The sequence below is a fragment of the Nyctibius grandis genome, chromosome 9 (assembly GCF_013368605.1).
Source record: "Nyctibius grandis isolate bNycGra1 chromosome 9, bNycGra1.pri, whole genome shotgun sequence".
Taxonomy (NCBI): Eukaryota; Metazoa; Chordata; class Aves; order Nyctibiiformes; family Nyctibiidae; genus Nyctibius; species Nyctibius grandis.
The window spans coordinates 30964638-30978016 of NC_090666.1; positions in this window are offsets into that span (position 1 = coordinate 30964638).

The following is a 13379-nucleotide window of genomic DNA, read 5'->3' on the forward strand; positions in this document are numbered from 1 at the left end:
TCCTTAAAATGCATAGGGCAGAGGAAAGAAATCACACATTAATTTTAAGAATAAGGTGTACATCAAAATTTTCTGGTCCCTTCCTGCATTGGTCTTTCCAACAACGCAGTATGAACCCTGACTCACATCTCACTAGTGGGAAAAAAAAAACCAACAACCTAACTCTATTGATCTCAGTTCATTAACTTTGCACTGGGACCTCCTCCAGCACCCCTCAAAGCCGATGGAAGGTGGATAAGAAGAGTCCTTCCAAGCCAGCAACGCACGCCTCATCGGTGAGCTCAGAGAGAGGCCTGGGGGAGGAAGGAGGTGTTCAGGAGGGTGAGGGAGATGGATGATCTCATCCTACGCCTCATTTGATCACATCCCAAAGCTGCCAGGCACTTTGGCATGTTGCTGGCAAAGGCAGGCTTGGCATGAGGAAATGGGGATGGCAGTAGTGTCAGCAGTCCTGGCCACGTGGATGGCCACGGGCTGTCACACTTCCCACTCTTCTGAGCATGGAGGTACTTAGCAATGCTTCTACAGAAAACCTGTGAGGACTGTACCCGTTAGCTGTCTCAGGTGAGGGACTTGTCCTCAGAAGGTCCTGCACTGCATGTTGCCTGCTACCAGGCAGCGAAAGTCCTGACAGGGAACTGGTGCAGCTGGCCAGGCTCTGCCTCTGCGTCAGCCCCGGGGAGCATCACAAGCTTTTCCCTACCTACCTAGAGGAATTTCTTCTTTTTTGAAGATTTTCAACTCTTCAATCCCCAACTCCTCCCAAGGGCCTCTCTGAACAACCCCCTCCCTTTCAGATGATGATGCTTTTCAGCTGATCAGACTGTGGGCCAGACCATGAGCTGGGTGTAAATCAGTATAGCTTGTCAATGCTAATTTACACCCGCTGAGAATTTCCCTTCCTTCACCATTTAGCAGAATTATATGACATGTCTTTTATCTCTCCTTGCAGTTTAGCCTGCCATTCCCCTTTGCTGGCCCCTGAGCCTCCTGCTTTGCTCTAAACTCCCTGTAGGTTTGCAGGATAAGTTGCTTATTTGCAATGTAAAGTGTCTCTCAGTGCCACAGCTCCATGCAAACAAACCCAAGGGAGTCACATTTATCCTTACTTGTGCAGCAAATCCAGCCCCAACTTTTCCTGGCAGCAGTCCCCTACAACACACACTGCACACGACTTGCTAAGGGAAGAAATATGTCCCTTATTGCCACTATGCAATGCAGGACCTCTCTGGGGAGATGTAGGGGAGGGAGAATGAGAGGACTGATCCCACAGAGACCCTGAGTTCTCTCCTTTCTCCTTGAAGCTGATGGCGATGGCTTGCCACCCAGCTCAGTGCCATGTAGACTCTGACTGTCAATAGGCAGGACACCATTAATGACTTCTTGTTGCTATGGTGATATTGATGGATAGTCCCTGGGGTTGGTGGGAATTCAGGGAAAGCTAGCAAAAAAAAAAAAAAGTGGGTTAACCCCCTCCTCCCCCCAGGAAAATGTGCATTTGCCTAAAAATGGGCAGTTGTGTGACATCCTAGACGAATTCAGTGGCACTTCACACTTCCTGACTCATCCTCCCTCTTACAAGAACAACATGGTGCTCCTCAGAGCCAGTGCAAACACTCCTGCTCGCAGCAGGGCTCTGGCACATAGGCGCACTGCTGCAAGCCGATTTCATTACCAGACATTATTTTTGCAGCTTCACCCTGGCAATTCATTTCACATACAGAGTAAAAAACTTGGCTCCAGTGAAATCACTTGGACCTGTGCCAGTGGGCACAGAGCCAGGATTTCCCCCAGCTCTCAGAATGCCTTATCACAAGTGACAATTTCATTCAGCTGCCACCATAGCCAGTGGGAACTCCCTGCCTCTCCAGAGCTGTTTCAAGCGTCAAAAAGATGCTGTTGCACAGTTTTTTGCTGTATTTTCCTGAGGCTCCGTGCTGTGCAGTCTCCAAAGGTGGCATCATGGGCTCTTTCACAGCTCCCTACTCTGCAATATGCAGTTTAGAGTATCTTCTACCCTTCATACTAGCTGAGTAATGACCACTGCCAAGAACAGGTGGCACTCCAGACACAGCTGGGCCTTCTCACCTTGCAGAAGTGTTCTAGGGATTTGGGGCACAGGAACCATCTCCCTAAAATACCAGTTCTGTCTTTGGCCTTGCTTTCTCTGGGAAAAACACTCCTAATTCAGGTTGGTGATATATTAATGAAGACGTGATAAAGTCCCAGTGGATCATCTTCTTCCTCTGCACATGCTATTCATCTAAGCCCACCAAGGGGTGCACAAACTGCAAGATGCCTTGTTTTGGGAGGGATTTTTAGTATGATTAGTAAATTTCAAAGTATACTTTTTGTCCTAGCAGAGACTCTTATCTTTTCTCCTGTGTTTTATGTCTAGGAGTTTCCCTACGCACATACGAACTTAATAGAGAACTGTTTACTCCAAACAGTGGTACCCCTCCAGGCATGTACCACTCCATCACCTGGTGGGCGCTTGTGCCCCAGGAAGTTGTTATTGGTTTGGATCTGTTATTACAGAAGAAGTGTATCCACACGGAAGTGGTACCTACAGCAGTATCATTACGCTGACAGTTTTGCCAGTTAATGCCCCTGTGTAGATCAGATACAACTGATGTGTCAGCTTTTCCAGCTACTTGTGCGTTCAGATCCTTTGCCTCCATGTGAACTCAGGAACTGGAGACAGAATTACCCTGTCCCTCTGTTTTGCATCTTTTGATAAACGTAGTTTTAATGGACTATGGAGTCTGAAAGCACTTTACATCAGCAACAGATCCCAAGAGCAAAATTCAGTTAGTTTCTCCTACATTACATGGAGCTGTTCATCAAATTTATTGGGCAAGGTTCCTACGCACATGGAGGCCGGACCAGGACTGACAGAGGCTCTCTCTTGTATAGCAACCCTTTGATCAGACTGTCAGCATCATTTATTTCCTTGTGTTTCATATTCTTGAATGCTCCAGTAAGTTATTTTTCCCAGTTGACTATCAGAGGCAAAGGCTGCTCTTTCAAGTTGGATTTGCACCTCTCCCCTTCCTCTCCATTTCAATTAGCTATGGAAATTATTTTTAATTTTTTTCCCCAGCTCCTTTTGTCTGCCTGTCTGTATTAGAAGCTTTAGGAACACCAATGGCTGGAGAAGACTCCAGTTGCTGTCTTCCATGTAGGAAATGTTGTGGCTTGCAATTAGCACGCCTCATTGCTCTGCTTGACCTGCTGCTGGCCAGGGCAGAGAGCGCAGAACCAGCTGCACGTCCTGCCTTTCCCCCAGCTAGAAGCGAGGGGATGTCGGGGCTGTGAGTGCTGTGGGTGGAAGAAAGGAGGTATCACCACAAACAGGTGGGGCCAGACAGGGGCAGGAACTGGTTTATTGCACTGGGAGACAGAGAAGGCTAGAGGAAGGTAATGGCTTCTTGAAATTGGATCTCTGCCTGTGGGGAACTGTTGTTCTACTGCGTATGGAGCCATTACTTTTCTGCTAATGACTCTGTTACTGCAGAGACATGTCAGGTGGTGAACTGCCCAGAGCAGCTCAGGGCTGAACAGAAGTGGCCAGTTTGGACTGGGCAGGAGCTCTGGGTACCTCCACTTGGAGACACCAGGGTAAATGCCTTTAGGCACAAATCCCAGCACACTGGGAAGAGCATATATTTCAGAGGACAACCTTCCAAGTGTGGTGTGCCCTAAACAGCTGGTCACCAAAGGTTTCTCAGAGTAGATCCCTTATATCAAGACATTTAACTTAAAACGATGTCAACCAGCTTTCTTGTAATAACTTGGCTCCTGCACAGCACTGAAAGCCTGCAGTCTGTGTGGTTGTCTCCCAGTACCAATACCCACCTGAAGCTGAACGCTTTACGGCAAGGAGAGACAAAACCACTCTATAGATACAACTTGGTAATATCAATCAAAAAAGAGGAAATACTGTCTATGCAGACACCCCGTCACTCATGGGAAACATTCGAATCCTTCATGAACACCTTTTTTAAGGAGTACTCTGAGAAGATATGATGGGGATGCTGCAGCCAATGTGATGGTAAAAGACTCATGCAACACAGCACCTCAGAAAAGGATTTAACCTCAACTTCATAAATACTGCCCATCAACAATTCCTGCATGTAGTTATAGCACCTCAGAAAGTTTAATTACCACTTAAGAAATGAGCTACGTGACCTTTCCCACCCCGGATCCTGTAGGTCAGCATTATTTAAGACAACTGGGAGCCTGAAAAGCTAAACATTAGTGTTGGCAGATGAACAGATGGATGGATCGCTGCCAGCATAATCCATCTTCCCACTTGCCTCCGTAGGACTGGGTGACATTCAAAACTAACTACTTCCCTATGCAAAGAGAAATGCACGCAATGCAATGAGCAGGCTTTAAAATGGACTCATCAGCTGGCAGGACCAGTGGCAAAATGCTTTATGGCTGCTATTTAATGTTGCAGGCGAGGCTGCAAAGAAGAGACATCAGGCTGTGACAGAAGTGGGGAATGTCGTGACCACAGTGGATTTGCTGTAAGCCAGCCCCTGAGCAAGCTGTAAAAATCCATCAGGGTGCTGTCATTTTTCCTTTGTGTATAAATGCTCTAAATCTAATTAACCTTTCAATCAGAGCAGATAAAATTATGGTATGATCATCAAAGGGGATGCTCTGTCTACAGTTTCATGAAAAATTTCCATCTCTGTTCAACTTGGAGATTTTTTTTTCTGCTTGGGACTCTACAAGTAAATCCCCCAAACACTGAAAACCAGAAAAGAGTAAAGTACATTTTGTAGGAGATTTCTTAACACGGCCAGTTGCTCTGCCGACATCAGCTTGCCTGGAAGTTGCCAGATGGGACTCAGTCCAGAGCCTTCAGACCCAGCTCAAATACCTGTTGCCTGAGCACAGAGAACACTCCTGCTCCCTGACTGGGGTAGGCACAAAAGGAGCTGTGACGCACTGCACCAGAATGAATCACGTTACCCTCCCAACAGAGAGGCCACTGAAACCCATAGACTCATACATATCCCCAGACCTTCTGATGCTCAGCGAGGATTCAAAGTTAAAAGAATTTCCTTCATCTGCTAGCTACAGCAGACTGTTCTGTCAGCTATTAGACTACAACACGACTTTTCTAAATTGACACAAAATAACTCTAACACATACATGTGTGCCTATAGTACCTCAAAGGACAGAGATCTCTGTCTCTGACTGATCTACAGTGTCACCCAGAGCAGACTGTATGTTGTGTGGCTTTTTTACAATGGCTGAAGTCTTCAGGATTTTCTACATCAACTGGCAAGCATCAGCCTGCGCAGCCAAGTGCAGAAATAACCCCAATCAAGATCTGAACCTGGGACTCCAGGTGAATGAAGCTTCCTGACTAACCCACTGCGGCATCTGGTTTCACTGAACTTGCCTGTGCAATCTGAACAAAAAAAGCACTCATTTCCATTTACTATTGCCCATATGCCACCTCTAAATATACTTACATATTAGCATTTATGCAACGTTCAGTACAAAATCCATATGGCTGCTTTCAGCAAGCAGCAACAGCAAGAAGGGTGAACTGCAAAGAGTCTGGAGATTGAGCTTGTTAAAATTTCTTTCTAAGCACCATATAATACTCGTTGCAGATGGACAGTGATGGAAGAGTTGTTACGACCTGCTCCAGATGGGCCATGTTTTCTTTTTTGCATGAAGCTAAAATGGATTTCTTTTCTATGAAGTGTTTACTAGTGATCCCTCTGGAACAGACGTTGGGTAGCAAAGCAGATCCAGGCCTAGGCTGAGGAGTGTCACAGCCCCTAGTACAACAGCCTCTAACTACCTTGACCAGCCTCATCTGGGACCTCCACACTTGCTCCTGCCACCGACCGGTATGGGAGCTGCATTTAAGTCCTTGCCCTGGTCCTTGCCTGAGCTAGGCTGTATGTATACTGATTCTGGCCTGGCCAACTTGAGTTCTTGGGTGACGTCAGAGCTGTGTTGGGACTATGGCTTTCTCTGGTGCTTGTTGGACTGTTGGCTGAACCAAGAAACAGTCATGGGGCCCACTCTGCTCTTTGCATTTCATCACAGTGGGACTGTACCCCTTGTCCAAGGTTGCAGTCTCAACCTGCCCTGCTGCCTGGCTTCCACCTCACCTTCCCTTCCAGAGATATCCACCCTTACTTGCTCCCTCACAAGGAGTTTTCTGAGCCCTTGGGTTTGGCGAGTATTACTTCCCCAGGTTAGACAGAAGAAAGAAATGTTCACATGGAACAAGAGAGTAGAAAATTAAGAGTTTTCAAATGTCCCATGCAGCAACCACTGCCCAGAGACCTTCCAGGATGTAGGAGCAAAGCAACTCAAGCTTGTCACAAGTGGCCTTCCAATTTCTGAGTGGCAAACCACCCAGATGAGAGCCTTTGAACACTAAGGCTCTTTTCCCTTTATCTTTTAAAAGATAAAGGGAAAAAAATGTTTGCTGTCACCGCCTAAATCACAGAAAAAAATGTGGCAGCCAATTAACTACTTGTGGACAACACCTACCTTAACCATCAAGACTACAAGACTATTAAATATTCACATCCACTGACTGAGAAAAAGGCTACATGCCTGTAAGAGGCTGCGTCAGAGTAGTAGATCAGGGGCCTCCTGCTGCTGTTACTCCCAATCTTAGAGATGATGGGTTCTTAACTCCAAAAATCATTGTATCCCTTGTGGGCACATGCTGTGTTAGACTTAATCTTGATAGATAGCAAGGAATTGTTCACAGAATTAAAAACATAACTGGTTGCTTAGTTACCAGCGATCACTACACAGTTGTATTTGCTGTGTGCAAACAGAGCCCAGCGCAAACCAATTATCCACCATTACGACTCTAAAAACGTCAATTTCAGAGAGCTGAAAACAACCCTGAGCCATGTCCTAAAGGAAATTTGCGTCGAAAAATACAGCTAAATGTTCAAATAGCCACAACGCTGTGGCTGAGGAAAGTAAATCTATTGGTTTGGGAAAAAAAAAAGGATTCTCATTTATTATTGGGAAAGTGAAAGCAAGCCTGTTATGTGTATAAAAACTGGGAAAATAGAAAGTAGTAAATAAAAATGACAGGCTAAGAATTGCACAAAACTGATAAGGGAAAAAAGATAATTAAAAAGCTTCAGGATTAATGATGGCTTGAAGGAGCTGAAATACGTTGGGTCCTAAAAACAGCATAGTGTCATTCCAAAAATGAAGTGGAACTACAGTCAGTAGCAGTGCCATGAATGTAGAGTAAGTAGAAAGCTACCCGTCAGCTGCTCAGCAATAACCGTCTTGGGAGCTCTGCAGCATTAATCTGAGATGATTTTTTTTTTTTGAATACCAAAGCATGAGATAAGAGTGGCCTTAGATTTAGGTCAGTTTGGAAAATACATTTCATAAGAGCAGCACATTGCTGTTGGTTGGTAACAGAAGCTAGACTACAGCAGACTACAGAAAGGTGCATGATTTCATAGGGAAGATATCTGACCTCTAGAACAATTTTCTAGGGGGCCGTGATGACTAGTGGGAATGGCTCAGGCACGGGAAACAGCCCTGTGTCTGTGTGAGGCAGGCTAGAAGAGCCAGGAGATGCAATGGTTGCAGGGATCTGTGAATGTCCCTCCCACTTCTTGAAACACAGATATATGGATGTTGCTATTTAATACACTGAGAAGCCACATTCTTATTTCTCACAATTAGGTGCTATTCTTTCATGTACCATCCCCAAAGATCAAATCATTAAATCTCCCATAACTGTGACCTTCCTTTAGCAAGGTCTGTCTTTCATCTATCAATCAAACGGAGCCTCGGTGCCAGATCTGTGGATAAGCTGCTGTACTTGGATGCCTTACCAGCAGCACATTCATGGGACTATTCACCACGTAGACGCTGGCAGGTTAGATATTCAAGGGCTAACCCATGGACTGAATTTATCACTGTGGCTGTAAACAATTTGTGCTCAGCATTGCTGGTGTCCAGCCTCTCTTCTCAGCAGTTCATCTTACCTCTCCTAAAACACATGAAAACAAAAGCAGCTACAGAGACTTCTGCCCTCCTTGCATGTGCTGTGAAGTGCAGCTATGCTATATCTGATCATGTCCTCATGACAACATCAGCTCTCTGAAGACAGGAATAGTCAGGGCTGGATGCAGCCACTGTAGAAATGGGTTTGGGCTGAACACTCTGCTTCTCTCCAGTAAAAATGGCAAGTCCTATGTACAGGAAGGATAAGGGCCGTAAGTGCTAAACCGCCTTCAAGACCTGGGCTGGAGAAATTCCCTGCTGGCATATGTATTCACAGTTGTGCATGGCAACACGTCTGTGCGTTACATACAAGATTGATCCATGTAGACGCTTACTAAATGGGATTGGTTCACAAAGACCACAATCTGCCTGCTCTGGAGAAATATTAGAGACCTAGGAACAATTTCATAAGAGTGATTCTGTGTGAAAGATGGGAAGTGCCTCTCCCAGCTGCAGTGGTGTCCAGGCCATCTGTCTGAAGGGTTACACTCTGCCCTGGAGGTCAGCATGTAGCAGCTGAGTCTGTTTCTGTAGACTCAAAGTCATCTTCCCTGTGTAAAGACAGGGCTTCGCCACCTCCTGAGAGATGGGGGAGTTCTGTTGCCTCTTCTGCCCACTGTAGATCTACCCCAAATTAGCACTGTCTGCTACTAATCTCTTGTTAACTACAAAGAGCCTCAGGTACGTAAACCTGGAACAAATGAAAAGGCCCCAGGAAATAATGGGCTTACCTCATCACAGCCCAGCTGGCAGCACTGCCTGGAACATGGTGGAAAACTTGATTTATTAAAATTAATGAAGGAACTGGCTAGCCTTGAATAATTCATTACATATCAGCTGCTGCTGAGGTAATAGGAGCTCAGCAAGATCCTCTTTAGCATTGCACAGTGCCTAAAATCTTTAAATAAAATGAAGTCAAAGATTGGCTAGTTAAAAGATTGAAGGGCTTTCTCCATGTGAAGTGGGAGGCTCTGATTCCTGTTGCTGAGGTCATCCAGCTGCCATCTGCGAAAATCGATGGGGTCTCTCAAATGGAAGCCAGCTGGCTAACATCACCGATTTTTGCCAGAGCACGAAGCATTCTGCCTCAGCCATCAACTTCTGCAGAATATAATGGCTCAGTTTTTCACGATTCTTACTGAAATCAAGTTTAGATTTTGATATTTACTAGAAGCTAGGGATGTCTGGGGGCATTGGCTTGCTTTTCTGATCATTATGTATGAAAATAAATCAGCTGGACATGCAAAGAAGTAGGCACCACCATCTGAGTATGCAGATATTAAGGTGCAATCTCTGCTGCTGCTGCTCAGAGATTTTCTCAGCACCAGCAAAATCAAATTACCCACAGCCTGGGCAGTGTCAGGGCTGGATTTTGGAAGCATGTCAGAAGCCCTGGAACAGAATCCCACTAACTTAATCTGTGCCACTTGATGAAACAAGGGCTCTTTTTCAACTCTGCTGAAGTCAACGGTAAAACCTTTGATAAATGTGTAAAAGCAGCAGCAAAATCAGGCACTGTAATTAGATGGCTGATACTTCTCTTCCTGTAGGTCCTCCTTCTGCAGAGGTCAGAGGAATTGTAGTTATCAAAGAAAGAGGAAAACCAGATAAATGCAATGAACACCCTCCTGCCTCCCAGCTGCCGGTACAGGGTCTCCTAATGCAATCACGAAACTCCCCACTAGCCACAGCTAAAGACCCTCCCTGAAGTCCATCACTTTCTCTCTTTCCAACTGGTGATGACAGGAACTGAGCCCCCAGGCCAGCGCCATGCCCAGTGATGTTCTCAGCTCCAGCTCTGGTTTGCATTGCCTTCCTTTGTTCCCCACCAGGCACCTAGGAATTTGTGATGCCCTGATGGTACAGCAGCTCTGGATCGTGTTAAGACAGTTGGACAAGACAGCCTTTGACTCAAGATCCTGATGAACAGGGAGAGATCCTCATGCCTTGTTGATTGTCTCAAGCCAGATTTTATTTCCAGATGCCATTCCTGCTTCAGCCAGAGCAGATGATTTTGCCCAGGCCTCAGTGTCTGAAGTATTTTGGTAGAAGTACTCTGATGTAGGCATCTGGCATCATAAGACGTTTGACCTAGTCCCAGGAGACTGACAGTTTCCTCTCCTCTCCAAAAATACTGCTCCATCAGTCACTTGGGAGAGTGTTTTAAAAATGAAAGCCAACTGCCCTTGCCTTGAAATGCAGGCAGCACTTTCTCCTCTTGCTCTGTTAACAGCCTCTCTGCGGGAGGTCACAGGACATTGATTTACACTCCTGAGCTTTTTGTGGACATAAGTTAAGGTCATTTGGAGAAGCCACAAACTGACGTTGTGACTTCTCACCCTGAAGCGTGTGAATGAAGCAAATATTGTAACTCTCACAGCTGCAGAGTGGGAGATGCTGTAACCTGGTTACATGTGAGACTGACATCTGGTCCCTGATCTCCTGGGCTCCTCCCAGACAAGACACTCCAATTCCTGTGTTTCAGCTCTGATATCTGTAAAAGGAGATAATAAAACTACTTTCCAGCATCTGCGAGAACTAGACCCTTCCTCTCCTTGCAGTCTTTGAGCACCAAGGAAAGTCAGGTTACGCTTCCTAAAACTGAAGTGTAATTATTTGGAACTAACTGAACTCTAGAACCTGTGTTACAACATAACAGCTCCAAGCCACTGTCGGAGCACAAGCTGGCATAGCTCTAGCTACCTTGAAGTACACGGTTGCCTTCCCCTCTCAAGCTGTAAGGAAATGCAGGTATGTGGGCAAGGACAGGGCTGCAGTATCAAAGGACCAGTTCATGATGCATACATGCCTCTCTTTACACCCCATCAGGGTAACTGTGTGTGTGGTTGTGTCTTTGCAACTGCTTTTGGCCTTTCACCATTGTTTTATTCTCCTTTTCCTTCTTTCTCTCTCTCCCCCCCTCTTTTTTTTTTTTTTAAACAGTCATCTGTTATCTTCTGGAAAGGGCACCTGACTAGTGATGATGTACGATCGCTCTGGGACCTGGTTTAGGAGGCACAGTGCCCCTCTGACTTGCCAGACAACAGCAGTTGCTATGTGGCTTCCTTTGCTTTGTTCCTTCAGGAGACCAGTTAGTATTTACAGCATTTTCTCTAAGCAAGGCATCATCCCTGAGATATGCTCACATGAGAGTGCTTCAGGGAATTCCAGCTGGGAGGCGAGAGTAAAGGATTTTATTGTTAAAAAAAAAACCAAAACACCACACCACAAAAAACCCCAGAGAAATCCTGGAGGAGATGTTGTTTCCTTCCAAGTGATGCTATGAGGTAAGGACTGGAAGAGATGTAGGGAAGCAAAAGTTTTACCAGTTCCAATACAATTTCTTTTTTTTTTCAGGAAGATATTAAAAGTCCATTTCAATGCAAACCATTTTGGGGAAGGGCGGAGGCTGGAGCCTGTTCAAACATTCACCTGGTTTCTACTTTCCTAGCCTAAACAGTGAAAAAAAGTTAGAGAAGGGCACAAAGCAGCCTAGTTCTTATTCCAGGTAGAAAGAAAGGCAAACTTGGTGTAAATCAAGAGTAGCACAGTTTAGACGCTTCTGTTAAGTTTGTTTGTTTTTTTTTTTTTTAAACTTAAAAGATATAAAATGGATATAATTGAGCTGGCTAGGACTTTGGGGACACTGGTGTGGCTGGGCTGGGATCACAAAGCAGTCTGTAAGTTGCTTGAAGAGACACACTTGTTTCCCAAGGGTGTGACAGTGAGAGAACAGAAGGGCCCTTCTCCCAGTTCTCCCAGTTCTGCCCTCAGTGGTGGTGTGCTGAAGGCACACTCAGCGCCACAGATGGGTGAGCCGAGCTAAACGTAAAACTTGGCTTAGTCTAACGGGGGAGGGGGAAAAAGTACTTTTTTATTTTCTCTAAGGATACAGTGGAACTAACCAAAAGTGTGTATTTGTACTGCTTCGCCTAAGGCAGCATAAGCACCTTCTCTGGTGAATCACCAGGTCCCCAAAGCTTTTGCTCCTCCTAAATGAACGCCAAGTATCCTGGGGAAATGCTGCCAGGGGCAAGGACACTGTGACACCGCTGGGCTAATGCATGATGGCTGTCCGTGGCTGAGGGTCTGCGGGATTCTGCCCCAAGCTCCCTAGGATGCTAATGTTTGGGATCTAATCCCCAGTATCTGACTTTTCACTGTGTCCCAATTTACCTCAGTTTTCTGCCTAGTGATATCTTCTAATCTTCCAAAAAGCATTTTCCCAATGTGTTGCCCAGTATCTCTCAAGAAGCTGCTGACAGCAGTTCCTCACTGTTCAGGGGCCAGCACGAGTGGGATGTTGGCAGGTAGGTGCACAGGATAGCTTTGGAGGTGAAGGAAGACAGAGATGGACAGAAGACTGCTGTCACCATGATGCTATGGACAAGTCACAAACAGCAAGGTTTGGAAACAAAACTACTGCGAGATGGAGATAAGGAGGGCAGGGCCAGACCCACTCAAGATAAATCTGAGGCTTCCTTGCAGCTATGGCAGCCATGTTAACATGCACTAGATGAAGACCAGGCTCAACTGTTTTGATGTTAATTGCCTGGCTGCTTTAATTGGATATAGGCTTCTAAGTCCTAAACTCAGCTGTGTGACAAGACAAACTGATATCTACCTCTTATCTCCTTTATCTTGGCTTGCCCAGTGCTGCATGGTTAGTACATATTCCTGTGCATTAGAGTTGTCCACAGAGCTGATGGATTTTTTTGCAAGAAGAACAAGTAACATTTTATATCTGAAGTGACTGTTTGGACTCTTTTTTGAGGCAAAGCTACTCTGGCCTGAGTTCAGTTTCTGCTCCAGGGAATCCCTCCAAGGTAGCAATAACCATCATCGGCAACCAGATAATAATCACTGAGCTGAAGGGCTACTCATCAGCGGTGCAACCACTGCACTTGGATCCCCGATGGCCTCTGGCGATACGACACTTGCATCACTCATGCAATGCAGTCAGGGTCCCTCTGGACTTGCTGAGGGACGCACTGGTCTCGTGCTGTAACGACACACAGAGCTAGAGGATCAGTTACCACAAAGCAGTGTTTTGAGCTGGGAGGTTATGAGCACAGCTGAGGACGAGGTAGCTTTCTAAGATGGGTCTTGGCACACTGGGCTTCTTGCTGCAGCCTATGCCAAGGGGCTGGCGTGTGGAGGGTAAAGGGCTGCTGAGCAACTTCTGCCTTTCTTCTCCCTTTCTCCTCTGGCTCTTTGCTATCCAAGATGACTAGGATAGGAACACCATGGGGCGACACAAAACACTCCCACTGCTTCCGAGCACCGCACTGCCCCGTGAGCTAATTTGATGAGGTGGCGCCCCAGGTTCGCAGCCAGGCCCA